This window comes from Cornus florida, unplaced genomic scaffold (genome assembly GCF_030987335.1).
Source record: "Cornus florida cultivar Cherokee Brave unplaced genomic scaffold, ASM3098733v1 CherokeeBrave_3.0.0_Hap2_Chr08, whole genome shotgun sequence".
Lineage (NCBI taxonomy): Eukaryota > Viridiplantae > Streptophyta > Magnoliopsida > Cornales > Cornaceae > Cornus > Cornus florida.
Window position 1 is genome coordinate 29,430,260 of NW_026775578.1, and position 18,553 is coordinate 29,448,812.

Consider the following 18,553-nt stretch of genomic DNA (forward strand, 5'->3'; position numbering starts at 1 on the left):
TTTTGCTTTTGTCTCGTGCTGTGTTTTGGGCCAAAATGTTCAACTGTCAACATGTCTGCTTTGACACGGATGCTAAAGTAATGGTGGAAGCTCTTGCGGGTGTGTGATATGGTGACGGGGAGTGTTTTCCTTTGGTGTTTGAGTCAAGGAAGGAGATGCATGCTTGTTCTTCGTTTTCATTAGCTCATGTTCGAAGGGAGGGTAATAAGGTGGCGCATGCTCTAGCTGGTCTATCGGGGGGTGATATGGATGAGGATTTGGTGCTTCATTCGTTCCCAGCATTCATCTCTAGGCTTTTGGCAGTTGATGCTGCTGGTTGAGTGTGAGGGTTGGTTTGTAATTTTTAGTTTTTGTGTAGTTGTTGCAAAAAAATAAAAAACAGCTTGGTACTAAATTTTCTAGAAAAAAAATATATTCCACAAATAATATAAAATAAAAATCTAGAAGGGACAACATAGTCGTAACCGTACTCTCGAAGGGCACTTACATAAAACCACAAGTCGGAAGAGTTGTTATAAAATCCAAAAAAAAACTCTCAAAACCCTATCACTTCACTTCGTTTTGCTATATTTTTGCTATTCCTCTGGTGATTTATCTTCACATGTAAGCTTCTCACTATTTCTCTACGTGCATGTAAAATCATGGCTATAATGCTATATATATTGTTTCATATATGTTTTACCTGTGAGTTTATTGTATTATTTGTTTATGATCTGTGATTTGATTTAAGCTTTGGATCGCATATCGTTCCTACTTTGCTTTAATCTATTTGTGTTGAAGTTTCTACGATTTTTTTCGAATCTGTTGAGTGTATGTACGTATATTGTAACTTTTGATTGCGATTTTAATGTGAATGTTGGTTAGTGTTTAATCAAAATCACCGATTCTTGTCCACTTTTTGTTTAATTGGTTCAAGCAATTTGTAAATCAATGATCCTTAAAGCAATTTTTATATCCTTTTTATTAAACATTTTGTTTTAAGATGTATATATATATATATATGTATGTAAGTGTGTGTTTATATGAATATGTGTGTGTATGTGTGGATATGACAGCATGTATATATATGCGTGTGTGTATATATATATGTATATCTATTGGTGAGTACCTTAGATGTATTTTGGATTGCAAAATGCAAAAGAATTTCTATTGGATATCAAATAATATATGTCATTTAGTCATTCTTATTGCTATTTAAACAAGTTTGCATGTTAAATTCGAATGAAATATCTTAATCTATGGTTCTTATAAGTGCAGCCAGTATAGGCTTGTGAATTATTTTATTTATTTCAAATTTTCATTGTCAGTAATCTAATGTGGGTCTATGGCTTTTTTCCGGTTAATTCAGTGTGGGTCTTTGGATTTTTTTACGGTTAATTCAGGGCCCCTAGACTTATTTGTTTGGGTGCATATTTATTTGCAAGGGCCATCTATTGTTTGATAGAATCGATACTACTCCCTAGTCCCTACAATGCTGGAATAATTTACTATTTGATGGATATTCCCCTTGAAAGGAATGTTTTTCAAACTAGATAAGCAAAAACTAAAAATGAAAGTTATTATCGGAGGCAAATGATTCCTTAGGTTGAGTGAACTTCTTATTAGTTGAGAAATGTGGCTTTCAGGAGCATTTTTCTTTTACAAGAGATGTCGGGTTTAAATATTCTTTCTTTTGGTTTATAATGTAGTTATATTGAATCATTTGTTACTGACCAGTGAAGTTTTACCTTTTTTTTTTTTTTTTTTCTTCCCAATTTCTGTTTTTGTGTTTAAGTATCACTTTTGTAGAAGTCTTATATGTTTGGAGAAAGTAATGTGCTCACATCTATTTTGAAAATTTTAGTTTGATATTAGAATTATTGCAGAAGGTTCTGACTTCATTTTTTGATATACTTGGCAGCTCATAACTATTCATAATGGGTAAAGAGAAGGTTCATATTAACATTGTGGTCATTGGCCACGTTGACTCTGGTAAGTCAACTCATCTACAAGCTTTGAGGTATTGACAAACGTATGATTGAGAGGTTCGAGAAGGAAGCTGCCGAGATGAACAAAAGGTCATTCAAGTATGCGTGGGTGTTGGACAAGCTAAAGGTTGAGCGTGTGCGTGGAATCACCGTAGACATTGCACTTTGGAAGTTTGAGACTACCAAGTATTACTGCACAGTCATTGATGCTCCTGGACATCGTGACTTTATCAAGAATATAATTATTGGAACTTCCCAGGCAGACTGTGCTGTCCTTATCACTGATTCCACCACTAGTTTTGAAGCTGGTATCTCCAAGGATGGACAGACACGCGAGCATGCCTTACTGGCATTTACCCTTGGTGTCAAGCACAACAAGGTAGCTCTTTTGGACTTTAATTCATGTGTACTTTTTCAAACTATTATAAAAGTGCATGAATTGAAATTATTGAAAACTGCTTTCTTTCCTAAGTGAAGGTCTTTTCCTTTTTAAAATACCATTTCGAATGAAATATCGTGTTTGAAATTTTTAAATGGAATCCAATTGCATATGATCTCTTCTTCTGTTTTTCGTTTTTGTGCATTCTGGTGATTTGTGAATTCAAAACATGATAATTTAGTTTTGATGCAGTTTCCTTTGGCTCTCCATCTTATCGGTGGTTTTCTATTTGGTTGTAATTGGGCTTTAATTTTATTTTTTTTTTCTCATATAGAGGGATGCCACAACTCCGAAGTACTTTAAGGCAAGGTATGATGAAATTGTGAATGAGGTCTCATCCTGCCCGAAGAAAGTGGGATACAATCCTGACAAGATCCTTTTTGTCCCCATTTCCGGATTTGAATGAGACAATATGATTGAGAAGTCCACCAACCTCGACTGGTACAAGAGCCCAACCCTTCTTGATGCCCTTGATATGATCTCGAAGCCCAAGAGACCCTCAGACAAGCCCCTTCGTCTCCTACTTCAGGATGTGTACAAGATTGGAGGCATTGGAACTGTTCCTGTTGGACGTGTTGAAATTGGTATTGTTAAGCCTGGTATGGTTGTGACATTTGGCCCCATTGGCCTGACCACTGAAGTGAAATCTGTGGAGATGCACCACGAGGCTCTTCCTGGTGACAATGTCGAATTCAATGTAAAGAATGTTGCTGTTAAGGATCTCAAGCTTGGGTTTATTGCATCCAATTCTATAATACCCCTAATTTTAAAAAGGATATTTTTGGTATTTAATGGTATTTAATTTATTATTTAAGTGCATTTTATTTGATTATGTGTCATTATTTTTTTTATTAGGTGCTTAATTGTTTTCTTTTGTGGTGATTTAATTTATTTAAATGATATTTATTTTTAGTTATTTGATTGGCATTAATGGTTTAAGTGTAATTGGTTTAGTTATTTGATTGGAATTACTTGTTAGTGTTTTAATTATTTAATTGGCATTAATGTTTTAAGTGTAATTGATTTAATTATTCTATTTGTGTCTTATTTGGTTTAATTGGGTTTACTAATTATTATTTTGTTCAATTAGATTATTTGTTAAGTATTTAATGGTGAATAGGGTAATTAGGTAAATACATCTAACTAGGGTTTTAATTACAGTATAAATTAGGGTTTTATATTATAGCCGTCGTAGGTTTCTACGTTAATTGGATGGGCCGGTTAGGATCGTGAGTTGGACTTAAATGAACCTAGGGTTTAGGAAAACTCTATAAGTATAAGGTAGACGTCTGTGTAGGGTTTTTTTTTAAACAAAGCACACGTTTTGTGGAAGTGGAGAAGGAAAAACGCAGTTTTTCCATTCTGCCCAGATTTCATCAAACATCCGATCCCGCTTCGTCCGTGGTCCGATCGAGCTGAATTTTGGAGGAGAGGTTCATGACTCAGTGACGCACAATCTGAACGGTGGAGATCAGAGTTTGACCTCGGGAACAGTGATTCGTACTCGTGAACAGTAACCGGGTCGCACAGGTTTTTTTTTCCATTCTACCCAGATTTCATCAAACATCCGATCCGGCTTCGTCCGTGGTCCGATCGAGCTTAAATTTGGAGGATAGGTTCATGACTCAGTGTCGCACAATCTGAACGGTGGAGATCAGATTTTGAGTTCGGGAATAGTGTTTCGTACCCGTGAACAGTAACCGGGTTTTGGAACTCGCCGGGACTTTTTTAAGAAGACGACGTTGAAACTTTGAACAAAAGTTTCTGAGGCAAGATTCTATCCTTACTCTTTTCCTTAGGCTTCATACTCTTTGCACTCTTAAATGATTCCAGGATTAATGAAGATTAAACCAAACTAAAATGATATCTGTTTTGCTATGAAACTGGTAGTTACAGTAGTGTTGTATGCTTGTTCAACCTAGACTAAGGATGTTTGTGGATGCATTGTGGTTCTGTGGTTCACGTTTTTCCTTACCACTGCTAGTATAAATTATTGGAAGGATGGGTCTAGATGATAGCTATCTTAACTTCTGTAATAGCAACTGTTGGAACTTAAATACTATGAGGATTTGAGTTTAACACTAGATCGGTTTTGTGGAACACTATAATTTGAGCATGTCTACATACATACTGTGAATATTGTTTTGATGCTTACACTATCACAGTTAGTATCAACTGTGGAGGTTAGGATTTTGTGATACATACCCTACGTATCTGTATGTCATTTGTAAGGTGTTAAATGAAAGTTTTAATTAATTCTGTCTTTATATTAGACTAAAGGGAACAACTTAAATTGGGCATGTATATGTTGTTGTTGTGACCCTGTTTATCAATACTTATTTTATCACTGCTAACATTGAATGTTGGATGTTGGAATTTAGTTGATATATACTTGATTTATTGGTATTATTGACTATTGGAGGATTGGAAAGTAGGCACCGGTATGGGACGGTGGCATACTAAGGATGGGTTTGGTTTTTAAAATAATACCATTACCCACCTACTTGGAATAAGGATGGGATTAACTAAAAGTTAAGTCCCGTGGATTTGTATTGTCATGGCAACTACTTGTTGAGCGGCAATACCAGGGATTTTGGATGGATTTTATATATGTACTGTTATGGTGCCTCGGTATGAGCTTGAGCCTCAGGACCGATGGCTAGGGAGCGTATATGCATCGGGATGTGTAGCTGGCTACGATGGTTGGAGGTGTACCCTGTTTAGGTATAGGTACATATGCCCACTTCGTGTGCGTTTTAGCATGTTACCTCTATTCAGGTTGAGACCGGCATGTAGTCCAGTGAGAGTCCTTTAGTGTGACTATATATATATTTACGGACTATTAGTTATTGTTGAATTGTTTAAGATGTACATGCGTATCGGGCCTCTGTTTGGATTGTAGTAGTATAGAACTTGCGCGTGGGCCTGACCCACTTCTATTTTTCAGGTACACGACAGTTCCAGGCTTAGATGTGTTCGTGCTGAGTAGAGGTCTCTATTCACTCTTCCGATGATGTAAGGCTCTCTCTATAGTTTTATTTCTGAACGTTTATTACAGTTGTTCTATCTTCCGTTTGGATGTTTAATAGGGGTCCACCAGAGATGGATTCCCAAGTTGTAAACTGATGGAGTTTTGGAGTTTGGGTTTGATGGATTTTAATAATTATAATATTTTGCGGATTCTATTTTTAGTTCCTTCCAGCTTTAATTTCATTTCTTAATTTATTTTGTATTCCGTGTTCATTATAAAATATTAATTGTTTGATATTCTCTCGGGTTTGGGCCTGAGCCTGATCAACCCGTGTCTCGGATTTGAGGGGTATCTCAGTTGGTATCAGAGCACTCCAGGTTCAAGTATCTCTAGGATGTTTCGTATTAAGTCTTCCGCGTAGCGTTTTCTCTTGAATAGAGCTTAAGTTAGGATTCATTGTATTCCTTATGGTTCGTATAGAAAGGGTACTGACGTCTGTCTTTTCTTGTTAACAGATGGTTAACGCTAGAAATGGACAGAACATGCAAGGAACTAGGAAGGAAAGGAGAACGGCACGTAGGCAACAATATCTCCTTCGGCGTCAGCAAATGGAGGAAGAGCAGCAAAGGCTTGGGTTTCAAGATGACATGGATCTGTTTAAGGAGGAACAGGAGAATGTTCAACAGACTCTGGACTAGGTCAGAGATCCAGAGATTCCTCCTCACCTCAATGACCTCGTTGCTCGGGCTATAGAGGCTGGGGTAACAGCTGCACTTCGGAATCAGCCTCAGGTACAGCCGGCACCTGTACCAGCACCAGTGGTTCAGACGGATTCTTGGGGAAAGGCTAGAAGCTCTTTCACAAAGGGGAGTTCACCTGTGTTCTCAGGCTCAACCGATGCGAGAGCAACTCACCAGTGGAAACAGGACATTAAGCGTCATTTTCGTTTGGTTCAGTGCACGGAGGTTCAGAAGCAGATGCTTGCTACTTTCAAGCTAGTTGGGGATGCACTACAGTGGTGGGAGTCAGTTACCACCTCAGAGGAGAGGATGACATTGTCTTATGATGAGTTCAGTGCTCGCTTTGATGAGAAATATTTTCCCTATGCAGTCAGGGCAGCTATGAAGACCGAGTTTCTAAGTCTGCAGCAGGGAAACATGACAGTGGCGGAGTATGAGCAGCAGTTCACACGCTTGTCTCTCTTTGCACCGGAGGAGGTGGATACAGAGGAGAAGAAGCGCAACAGTTTTGTCAAGGGACTGATGTGGTCTATCAAGAGAGCTATTACAGGTAGTCCAGCCTATACTACCTATGCTCAGGTGGTAGACGCCGCTCTACAACAGTATCAGTTGACTGTGGACATCAGACAGGCTCGTGGTGAGAAGCGGGGAGATAAAGACTCTACTAATCAGTCAGCTGAAAAGGAGAATGGCAATGGTCACCGGCAGAATGACAAAGGCAAGTTCCAAGGACAACAGCCTTGGAAGAAGCACAAAGGTGGTTCAGATGCTCACCGGAATGGGGCACCTATTCAGAGGCAACAGAATGGGGGACCACAGGCAGGACAGGGTCAGCCACAGGCTAACCGACAGAGGAGGCCATTTGGTACTTTCCAGGGTAGTTGTTACACTTGTGGAGAGTATGGTCATACCACCAGGCAGTGTCCTAAAGCAGGACAAAGACAGGGACAGAGATAGTATGTGCAGCAGGGACAGAGGGCGCCAGTGCCTCTACCAGCTCTACAGGTTCCACGGATTCAGGGACAGACACATCTGGCTTTACCGGCACCGCCGTAGACTCAGGGACAGGCATCACAGCAGTTGCACTATGGCAGAGTGTATAACCCCATACCACAGGATGTTCAGGCACCTCAGACTATTGAGGGTAAGTTTCTTATTCATGGTTTGCATGGACGTGTTTTATTTGATACGGGTGCTACACACTCATTTGTAGTTAGGACTTTTGTTGCTTTGTCTGGGATGAGGACGAGGGTATGCACTAGACCTCGGGGTATTTCTACACCATTGGGTGATACAGCTATTATACATGAGAGTGATGGGCCTGTGACACTAGATATTGGCAGATTCAAATTTCTAGCCAATCTATTGGTCCTGGACATGCACACTTATGATGTGATACTTGGGATAGATTGGTTGTCTCACTACCATGCCCAAGTTGTTTGTTTTGATAGATCTATTATTTTTACCATACCTGGTCAGGATATGTATGTAGTAACGATGCCACGTTCTAAAGGGGGTGGTAGCACCTATTTGTTCCATGTGGAGGAGGAAAATGAGGAGGGGATTACTGTGTCATTGGATAACATACCGATTGTACAGGATTTCCCGGATGTATTTCAGGAGATTCCAGGGTTGCCATCTAGTCGCGAGATCGATTTTGTGATAGACTTAGCTCCAGGCACTGCGCCTATTGCTAGGGCACCCTATAGGATGGCACCAGTAGAGATGAGAGAGCTGAGGGATCAGATTCAACAGTTACTCAGCCAGGGTTTTATTCGTAGGAGTACATCACCTTGGGGAGCACCGGTTCTGTTTGTAAAGAAGAAGGATGGTTCGCTTCGTCTGTGTATAGATTACAGGGAGTTAAACAAGGTTACGATTCGTAACAAGTATCCTTTGCCCAGGATTGATGACTTGTTTGATCAGTTAAGGGGAGCCACATATTTCTCCAAGATTGATCTGCGTTCTGGGTATTATCAGCTGAGGGTCAGGGAGCAGGATGTTCCTAAGACAGCATTTCTCACGCGATATGGTTCTTATGAGTTTCGAGTTATGCCGTTTGGGACGACTAATGCACCTGTAGTATTCATGGACTTAATGAATAGAGTCTTCCGGGCTTATTTGGATCAGTTTGTTATTGTCTTTATTGATGACATCGATCTATTCTCGGTCGGAGGACGATCATGCTAGACATCTTCACATAATCTTGCAGACGCTTCGTGAGCACCAGTTATATGCCAAGTTCGAGAAGTGTGAATTTTGGCAGCGAGAGGTGAAATTTCTGAGTCACGTGGTGTCAGAAAAGGGGATAGCGGTGGATCCCGCCAAGGTTTCAGCGGTGGTTGAGTGGGGACAGCCTACATCACCTACTGAGATTCGGAGTTTTCTCGGTCTGGCAGGATATTACAGGAGATTCATCCAGGGGTTCTCCAAGATAGCAGGACCACTCACTCATCTGACCAAGAAGGGTGTACAGTTCGTGTGGGATGAACACTGTCAGCAAGCTTTTAATGAGCTGAAAAGAAAGCTGACTTCTGCACCGGTTCTGGCTACTCCGCAGAGCGGGATAGAGTATCTTGTTTACATGGATGCTTCGTTGCAGGGTCTTGGATGTGTATTGATGCAGGAGGAGCGACCGATTTCTTATGGATCTCGGAAACTTAAGCCTCGTGAGCTTAATTATCCAACACATGATTTGGAGTTGGCAGCAGTGGTCTTTGCCTTGCGTATTTGGAGGCATTATCTGTTGGGTGAGTCCTTCAGATTATTCAGTGATCACAAGAGTCTGCAGTACTTGTTCACTCAGCGGGAGCTAAATATGAGACAGCGCAGGTGGTTGGAGTTTGTAAAAGACTATCATTTTTCTATACAATACCATCCAGGGAAAGCGAATGTGGTGGCGGATGCACTCAGTCGCCGACTTGTTGGTAGTCTTTCTGCTCTATTCACTACTAAGTGGAATGCTTTAAAGAGTGTGGATGAGTTATCGGATGCTTTTATGGCTTGCATGGTGGTTACACCTTCCATCATTCGCAAGGTTTACAAGCACAACTCACCGATCAGCAGTGTGTCGACAAGGTCGCAGAGATAGATTCCGGAGAGGTTCCATTCTACTATGTTGGGGCTGATGGAGGTTTAAGGTACAAGGGACGGTTAGTGGTACCTTCTGCTGATAATTTGAGGAAGGATGTGATGACTGAGACTCATCACTCTGAGTTCTCTGTTCATCCAGGAGGCGATAAGATGTATCAAGATATGAAGCGGCAGTTTTGGTGGGCAGGTATGAAGTACTTGTCAGATGGTTAAGATTGATCATCAGAGGCCGCCAGGAGCTCTACAGCCACTACCAATTTCGGAGTGGAAATGGGAGAGCATATCTATGGATTTTGTGGAAGGGTTGCCAAATTCTTTCAAGGGGCATAATTCCATATGGGTCGTTGTGGATAGGTTGACCAAGTCAGCTCATTTTTTGCCTATTTGCACTGACTACACTTCGGAGCAGTTGGCGAGGCTTTACATTTCAGAGATTGTGAAGCTACATGGCATTCCATTGTCTATTATATCGGACAGGGATTTGAGCTTTGTATCTGGATTTTGGAAGAGTTTTCAGCAGGCTTTAGGTACGGAGTTACACCTTAGTACTGCTTATCATCCTCAGACTGACGGACAGACTGAGAGGGTGAATCAGATTATGGAAGATATGCTTCGGTCGTGTGTTCTGGATTTCAAGGGCCACTGGGAGGAATATTTGCCACTTGTGGAGTTTGCTTAAAACAATAGTTTCCAGAAGACTATTGGTATGGCACCATTTGAGGCATTGTACGGTCGACCGTGTCGGTCACCTGTTTGTTGGATGGAGGTTGGAGAGAATCGATTCTTAGGTCCTGAGTTTATCAAGGATACCTCTGAAAAGATTGCTCTTATTCGAGATCGCATGCGTACTGCCCAAAGTAGGCAGAAGAGCTATGCTGATCATCGTACTCAGGCTTTGGAGTTTCAGGTTGGGGATCAGGTTCCACTCAAAGTGTCTCCTATGAAGGGTGTTATGCGCTTTGGGAAGAAAGGGAAGTTGTCACCGTGATTTGTTGGTCCATACATGATTACGGATCGCATTGGAGCTGTTGCTTATCGGTTGGCACTTCCGGATACTTTGGATCGCGTCCACAACGTGTTTCATGTTTCCATGTTGCGGAAATTTCTTCGAGATGAGGATCGGTATCAGCATATCGATGTTGGGGAGATTGCGTTGCAGCCGGATGTAACTTATTTAGTGCCACCGTGTCGTATTGTCGACCGACGAGATCAGATTCTTCGTAATAAGGTTATTCCTTTGGTTCGTGTTTAGCGGAGTCATCACAATGAGTCTGAGTCCACTTGGGAACGAGAGGATGTCATTCGCTTACGGTTTCCTGAAATATTGGAAGAAGATAAGAGTGAATTCCGAGTACGGAATTTCTTTTGTTAGGGGGGAAGAATGTAATACCCCTAATTTTAAAAAGGATATTTCTAGTATTTAATGGTATTTAATTTATTATTTAAGTGCATTTTATTTGATTATGTGTCATTATTTTTTTTATTAGGTGCTTAATTGTTTTCTTTTGTGGTGATTTAATTTATTTAAATGATATTTATTTTTAGTTATTTGATTGGAATTACTTGTTAGTGTTTTAATTATTTAATTGGCATTAATGGTTTAAGTGTAATTGGTTTAGTTATTTGATTGGAATTACTTGTTAGTGTTTTAATTATTTAATTGGCATTAATGGTTTAAGTGTAATTGATTTAATTATTCTATGTGTGTCTTATTTGGTTTAATTGGGTTTACTAATTATTATTTTATTCAATTAGATTATTTGTTAAGTATTTAATGGTGAATAGGGTAATTAGGTAAATACATCTAACTAGGGTTTTAATTACAGTATAAATTAGGGTTTTATATTATAGCCGTCGTAGGTTTCTACGTTAATTGGATGGGCCGGTTAGGATCTTGAGTTGGACTTAAATGAACCTAGGGTTTAGGAAAACTCTATAAGTATAAGGTAGACGTCTGTGTAGGGTTTTTTTTTAAACAAAGCACACGTTTTGTGGAAGTGGAGAAGGAAAAACGCAGTTTTTCCATTCTGCCCATATTTCATCAAACATCCGATCCCGCTTCGTCTGTGGTCCGATCGAGCTGAATTTTGGAGGAGAGGTTCATGACTCAGTGACGCACAATCTGAACGGTGGAGATCAGAGTTTGACCTCGGGAACAGTGATTCGTACTCGTGAACAGTAACCGGGTCGCACAAGTTTTTTTTTCCATTCTGCCCAGATTTCATCAAACATCCGATCCGGCTTCGTCCGTGGTCCGATCGAGCTTAAATTTGGAGGATAGGTTCATGACTCAGTGTCGCACAATCTGAACGGTGGAGATCAGATTTTGAGTTCGGGAATAGTGTTTCGTACCCGTGAACAGTAACCGGGTTTTGGAACTCGCCGGACTTTTTTAAGAAGACGACGTTGAAACTTTGAACAAAAGTTTCTGAGGCAAGATTCTATCCTTACTCTTTTCCTTAGGCTTCATACTCTTTGCACTCTTAAATGATTCCAGGATTAATGAAGATTAAACCAAACTAAAATGATATCTGTTTTGCTATGAAACTGGTAGTTACAGTAGTGTTGTATGCTTGTTCAACCTAGACTAAGGATATTTGTGGATGCATTGTGGTTCTGTGGTTCACGTTTTTCCTTACCACTGCTAGTATAAATTATTGGAAGGATGGGTCTAGATGATAGCTATCTTAACTTCTGTAATAGCAACTGTTGGAACTTAAATACTAGGAGGATTTGAGTTTAACACTAGATCGGTTTTGTGGAACACTATAATTTGAGCATGTCTACATACATACTGTGAATATTGTTTCGATGCTTACACTATCACAGTTAGTATCAACTGTGGAGGTTAGGATTTTGTGATACATACCCTACATATCTGTATGTCATTTGTAAGGTGTTAAATGGAAGTTTTAATTAATTCTGTCTTTATATTAGACTAAAGGGAACAACTTAAATTGGGCATGTATATGTTGTTGTTGTGACCCTTTTTATCAATGCTTATTTTATCACTGCTAACATTGAATGTTGGATGTTGGAATTTAGTTGATATATACTTGATTTATTGGTATTATTGACTATTGGAGGATTGGAAAGTAGGCACCGGTATGGGACGGTGGCATACTAAGGATGGGTTTGGTTTTTAAAACAATACCATTACCCACCTACTTGGAATAAGGATGGGATTAACTAAAAGTTAAGTCCCGTGGATTTGTATTGTCATGGCAACTACTTGTTGAGCGGCAAGACCAGAGATTTTGGATGGATTTTATATATGTACTGTTATGGTGCCTCGGTATGAGCTTGAGCCTCAGGACCGATGGCTAGGGAGCGTATATGCATCGGGATGTGTAGCTGGCTACGATGGTTGGAGGTGTACCCTGTTTAGGTATAGGTACATATGCCCACTTCGTGTGCGTTTTAGCATGTTACCTCTATTCAGGTTGAGACCGGCCTGTAGTCCAGTGAGAGTCCTTTAGTGTGACTATATATATATTTACGGACTATTAGCTATTGTTGAATTGTTTAGGATGTACATGCGTATCGGGCCTCTGTTTGGATTGTAGTAGTATAGAACTTGCGCGTGGGCCTGACCCACTTCTATTTTTCAGGTACACGACAGTTCCAGGCTTAGACGTGTTCGTGCTGAGCAGAGGTCTCTATTCACTCTTCCGACGATGTAGGGCTCTCTCTATAGTTTTATTTCTGAACGTTTATTACAGTTGTTCTATCTTCCGTTTGGATGTTTAATAAGGGTCCACTAGAGATGGATTCCCAAGTTGTAAACTGATGGAGTTTTGGAGTTTGGGTTTGATGGATTTTAATAATTATAATATTTTGCGGATTCTATTTTTAGTTCCTTCCAGCTTTAATTTCATTTCTTAATTTATTTTGTATTCCGTGTTCATTATAAAATATTAATTGTTTGATATTCCCTCGGGTTTAGGCCTGGGCCTGATCAACCTGTGTCTCGGATTTGAGGGGTATCTCAAATTCTAAGGATGATCCAGCCAAGGAGGCAGCCAATTTCATTTCTCAAGTTATTATCATGAACCACCCTAGTCAGATCAGTAATGGTTATGCCTCTGTACTTGATTGCCACACTTTCCACACTGTCATTAAGTTTGCTGAACTTCTGACCAAGGTTGACCGGTAGTCTGGTAAGGAGCTCGAGAAGGAGCCAAAGTTTTTGAAGAACAGTGATGCTGGGATGGTTAAGATGATCCCGACCAAACCTATGGTGGTTGAGACTTTCTCCGAGTATCCCCCACTTGGTCGTTTTGCAGTGAGAGACATGAGTCAGACTGTGGTTGTGGGTGTCATCAAGAACGTGGAGAATAATGAACCTTCTGGTGCCAAGGTCACAAAATCTACTGCCAAGAAGAAGTGAACCGTGCAGGTTTAGTTTTCTTCAAATGAAGGCCATCTTTATAGTCAGCACAAAAACTTGTTTTTCCTTAGTAGTGTCTTTATTAAAAGTTTAGTTCCTTTCCTTGATTTTGTTGGGAAACGTGCAAGTTTTAAAAACTTTTCGAGGGATTTTGATTCTTAGATCTTGATTCATCACATAGAGACAAGTTTTATGCAAAAATAAAATATGATGTATCATTCAATTAATAGATTGAATACTTACATTAAAGGTCTGAGTAAACCTTTAAATCTTTCCTCTAAAGTGAATGTTCTAATCACTCATAAGCCTTCATGAATGACCTTGGAAAATTAGGCTTGTGGGAGCCTCTATTAGATGAGAACATTAACCCTAATTTTCTAGAGAGAGAAAATATATTCATTTTTCTTCTTCCAAAAATCACTACTAAAATATGCATAGACCATGTATATATATAGGCAACATAAAGAAAAGGAAACAATAAATCCTTCTCAATCTTTAATTCACATGTCTCAAATCTAATAGGATTCCAATATCAAGTTGGGCTATGAGTGAGAATCCTTTAAACTTATTATTTTATTGACTACAATGAATTAATAATTGGCTTGCTCCATGGACCCAATTCAATTAATTCATAAATTAATTTATACTACACTGAAAGAAATTAATTGAACTTTAATTAAATAATAAATAACTTCTAAGTCAATGTTGCACTTTGACCACTCTGTGCATAATTAGTTATCGAATAAATAAAGCCATTAATCCGACTACTTAATAAGTATATTTATTTTGAAACCATTGATTATTTCTGACTCGATCACAATAAAACATTTGTTTGACAAAAATAGTAATTTAAATAAATATATGTATATATAATAAATCATTTTTTATAAAAACACACGAAAACCTTCGAATTTACTTTGTGATCAACCATAATCAATACAAAATAAATACAAGTAGTAATGACGTAAATATTAAAAATATAACCCTCTAACTATTAATTACATAACTACCCAAAGAGTCGGTCTAAGGATCCCGAAGTATCCGCTGAACAAATCAAAATAATTATTAATTAATAAAAGAGTTTATACTTTTTTCATACTTAAGAGTCAAATGTCATGACGGTGATAGGGAGCAATTGCATACGACGGCTCTCGCAATATATCTCAACCTAACGCGGATCCAGTTCAAGTCTTAATTAATTATAAGTCCATCCATAATTATCGACTAAGAACAATTTATGATTACTATTTATATTCATGTATTGATCGCCATCACATACATATATAAATATCTCTTGTAATCAAGTGGACACTATCAATTCTATAATGAATCAAAACATAATACATTGAATTCACCAATTGTATAAAGCATAAATATTTCAGAAACGTCAGGAACATATATCATTTCAATCCAAACAGGAATTTACTATGCCAGGGCATATAAATCCCAACAGATTCGTGTTTTATGTTTCTACCTTTGTCGGGTACCTGTCCTCAGAATTGGGTGCTTAATCGGCGGTGGCATGGCTATTGTTTAGTTGGTTTGTTGCTTCTTAATCATGTTGAAACTGGATTGTGATGTTTTAGTAGCTTAGGAGTTTTAATTCTCTTGTTCCTGTGCTGCCTATCTGTTTCCTAAAAGTTCTTATTGATGTTTTCTAGTTTTGTGGTTTGTTTGATTGTTTTTAAGTTCAAATTTTCCCATTATATCATGTGAGCCAATTTTTGGAGCAAATGAGTTTTCAGATTATCGTGGTGGTATTTTGGTAAAACAAGTCCCCAACCGTGATGCCATCCAGATGGCATGATGTATTAGTAGTTGGAGTCATGCGGCTGTTTGGGAGCCCTCTGTAATACCCCTAATTTTAAAATGATAGTTCTGGAATTTATTTAAATGTTTAATTGTGTTTTTAGTTTATTTAGTTGGTTATTTGTAGTTGTTGTGTTTGTTTGTTTATTTAAATTGTTATTTAGTTAAATTTTTGTTTTGCTTTAATTGTTTAAATTGATTATTTGTTTTATTTTAAATTGTTTTATTTTAAATTGGTTGTTTATGTTAGTTAGTATTTATTTGAATTAAGTTAAATGTTTTATTTATTAAATTAGGGTTTTATCAGTTTAGGGAAGCCACGTATTTAGCCGACTTATTTTTTTTTTCTGTCTAGTAATATGATTAGGGTTTAATTGCACCTAGGTTTAGTTGGCCTATATATATATCTGTATAAGACTGCCAAGGGTTTAGAACCCTAACCACACGTATTGGAGGCAGGAGTTTGGAGAACGTAGTTCGCCGGAAAACTTAGAAGAAAGACGTTGAGATTTTTGAACCGAATCTCACAGGCAAGTTTTATCACTAACTCTATCTCTTTGGCCTGTGTTCTTTGCATCTCTAATTCAGTTCCAGGAAGAAATAAAGCTAAATTAATTTGGTTGTAATTATTTGTTTCAAACAGTATGGGTCATTGTATGTATTTTCCGTTCGTGATGAAACTGTTTGTGCTTGTTCTTGTTTTAATTGAATTTGATTAACAAGTAATGAACTTAAACAACTTTAGAGCCCTTTGGGACTTAGTTTTAATCCATAGGAAACGTGGGTTGGAGGAACAAAGTTGCCGGAGTTGGAGAAGAAGTTGAACAGATTGTTTTCTTTTAGGTACATGTTAAGCGTTTTTAAATTATTCTGTTTAATTCTTGTTTCCACTGAGTGTGATTATTAATCAAGGAAGTTAATTAACTTTTGAACACCCAAGGACTTAATTTTAATCAGCAAGAAATTTGGTTTGGAGGATCAACACAGCCGGACACCGCCGGGATTGGAAAAACGACGTACAGGGGAAGGAGCCTGCTCTATTTCAAGTAGAACAGGCTCAATTAAAAAGTGGAGTAGGCTTTACTTTGTAGTAGAGCCGGCTCTACTTGGTAGTGGAGGCGGCTCCACTTTGGGTGGAGCCGGCTCCTTCAACAGGTTTCAGTTCTTCTCCTTTTCAGTGATGGTTTTGGCTACGGGTTTCAGAATTTGGTATTTTCATATGCTATTAGGAGCTATGCAGGGATGTTTCGGTAGCATCTAAGTCCTATTAGAAATTCTGAAGGTGTGATGATACATAATAAATTACAAAGAAATCGGTAGATTTAAACCATTATAGTTTCAGGTGAACTTGTGGACTGTTCTTGGAGGCAGAGGATTTTAAGTGCATAACCTTACGAGTTACAATTTATCTGGGAATGGTAATATTGTTAAATCATCTCTCTGTAATTTAAGTTAAGTTTATTAGATTACAAAATGATTATATATATTCATAAGTGACAGTAAGACACTTTTAAGGAAGTTTACATGGTTAAAATTTTGTAGATGATTCAAGTTGATTAATTTTAAATTAGCAACTGAATTAGAAGTTTGATATGTAAATCATATAACAAGGGTATGGGATTAAGCCTATTAACTAATATAAATTCAGTTAATACTTAATAAGGAACTAGTTGATGTTACCAAGAATTTGTTTATGTCAACTTGTGGGATGTTGTGGAGTAATTACAAGTAAGCATGTATATACTATTGTTATTATTATTATGCTTATTGTGAGTTACAGGATGGTTAAATTTCTTCTCTGCACTTAAAAATTTGTCAGAGAACCAGGTACTGGATGTATTGAACAAGCATGCTAATTAAACATTCTTGTTATGCTTATGATTGGATATGTTGATATTGATATGTTATGCTATCATATATATATTATCAATACTGGATGGATGGTTTGTATGCACCGGTATGGGACGGTGTCATACTAGGGGGATTAGCTCAAAAATGCTAAGTCCTACCTACTCTGGATTAAGGGACGGATTAACTACAAAAGTTAAGTCCTACCTATATTTTGTGTCAGATCAATAAATAATTGAGTGACACTTTGGTTTGGAATGGAATTTAAATATATTTTTATAATGCCACGATATGAGCTTGAGTCTCAGAGTCGTTGGTTAGGGAGCGTTTATGCATTGGGATGCATAGCTGGCTATGATGGTTTGATGTGTACCCTGCTAGGACTAGGTAGTCATGCCCACCTTTGGGTGCGTTTTAGCATGGTGCCTACTAGTCAGGTTGAGACGGGCCTGTAGTCCAGTGAGAGTCCTGTAATGTGATTATATATATATATATATATATATATATATATATTTACGGACTATTAGCTATTGTTGGATTGGTTAGGATGTACATGCGTATCGGGTCTCTGCTTGGGTAGTAGTAATATAGAACTTGCATGTGGGCCTGACCCACTCATCATTTTTCAGGTATCGGACATTTCCAGTCTAGAGCTTGTTCGTACTGAGCAGAGACGATCTTCCATTCTACCGACGACGTAGGACTTCTTTCTAAATATTAGATTTGGATTTTATTTCCAATTTTTACTTTCATTCAGTTTGGGATTTTTTTTTTATTAGGGGTCCACTAGAGATGGATTCCTGAGTTGTTAAACTGATGGAGTTTTGGATTATCAGATTCTAAGTATTTAATTATAAAGGATTTTACTTTTAGTTTCTACCAGCTTAAACTTTATTTATTCAATTTATTTTGTCATCTGTGTTCGATTAAATATTAATTGTAGAATGTCACTTTGACATTGCAGATCATGCCCCTAAAACATAATGGTTTTCGCCCAAGTATTTGGCAGAGCCCCTTCATTCTCCTTTTGTTGGCATAAGTCAGGAATTATGAGAACTACCAAAATAAATTGGCCTAAAAAACCATCAACCATTGCTGATTATGGTTTTCCAGTAAAATATGGATTGCCTGGTTGGGTTTCTCCCGTGTTTGGGAGCCACTCGTGTTCTCGAGCCTTGCACTCTCTCCCTCTCTCTCCTCCTACTAACATTCTTGCCGTAAATATAAGAGAGAAGAAAAATAAATATATAAAAACTACCTTTGAGATGTGTCCTAATTTGGGATTCACTTTTTTGA

At 38.2% G+C, this 18,553-nt stretch overlaps 1 pseudogene; it reads left to right on the plus strand.

The window, feature by feature from the left end:
• The first annotated feature begins 1,585 nt into the window (after window positions 1-1,585).
• Window positions 1,586-13,600, plus strand: LOC132268555 (elongation factor 1-alpha-like; annotated as a pseudogene).
• The last annotated feature ends 4,953 nt before the right edge of the window (window positions 13,601-18,553 follow it).